This window comes from Elephantulus edwardii, unplaced genomic scaffold (genome assembly GCF_000299155.1).
Source record: "Elephantulus edwardii isolate Elephantulus edwardi_28Jun2011 unplaced genomic scaffold, EleEdw1.0 scaffold00014, whole genome shotgun sequence".
Classification (NCBI taxonomy): Eukaryota; Metazoa; Chordata; class Mammalia; order Macroscelidea; family Macroscelididae; genus Elephantulus; species Elephantulus edwardii.
In genome coordinates, this window is record NW_006399764.1 from 6,647,808 (window position 1) to 6,648,707 (window position 900).

At 41.7% G+C, this 900-nt stretch overlaps 1 pseudogene; it reads right to left on the reverse strand.

The window, feature by feature from the left end:
• Positions 1-259, reverse strand: part of LOC102874505 — a 5,910-nt pseudogene extending 5,651 nt beyond the window's left edge.
• Between the last annotated feature and the right edge of the window lie 641 nt (positions 260-900).

Sequence of the window (900 nt, forward strand, 5' to 3'; positions counted from 1 at the left end):
ATTGTAGTTGCAGCTCCTTTCCACTAGGCCACCAGAGCTCCCCTGGTGTTTCTTTTTTCATGCATCTCGATAGTCTTTTTCATTTGTATTTTCTCAGCATGACGCTGCTTATGGTAGAGCTTTGCCTTCAGACCAATCATCTTCTTTGTCTTCTTTGAACGCTCACGAGCCTCTCGACTTTCTTTCTCTTTTTCTCATGGTAATCCAAACGGTACCCATAGCACTTTCGGTGTAACTCAATATACTCATTTTGTGGCATGGTGACAGCAGCAAAGGCCCCAGGCGCAGTGTCCGGGGCGCAAAGATCTCAACTTTCGGGTCTCAGAGACCCATGAGCCGCCTCTACGTACGGCCGAGTCTGGAAAAAGCAATTATTATTCTTTTTTTAAATTGTGCTCCCTTTCTCCTCTCTCCTCTCTCCTCTCTCCTTTAACGAGTAATTATTGGTGTGGTAATAGTGTCCGTGAAAATAAAGGACATTGATTCTTCAAAATTTTGGAGCATTTGAAGAGGATTCATGATCAATCAGTTGGAAGAAAAGATAAATTATTGAATTCTAGAAAGAAAAAATGTATGCTGTCAAGTTGACTCATTATTACGAATGTATATGATAAAGTAGAATTTCTCTACAGAGTCGTGGTGTTTTTTGTTTGTTGGTTTGTTTGTTGGTTTTAAGCTAACTAAAATGAATTGATGCCTTTGAGCTGTAGTGCTGGAGAAGAGTGTTGAATATACCACGGACTGCTAGGAGAATAAACAGGTTTGTCTTGGAGAGAGTAAAGCTGGAATGCTCCTTGGAGGCAAGGATTCTGAAGCTTTGTCTGACATATTTTGGACATGTTGCAAGGAGAGACCAGTCCTTGGAGAGGGATGTCATGTTTGGGAGAATGGAGGGACTGC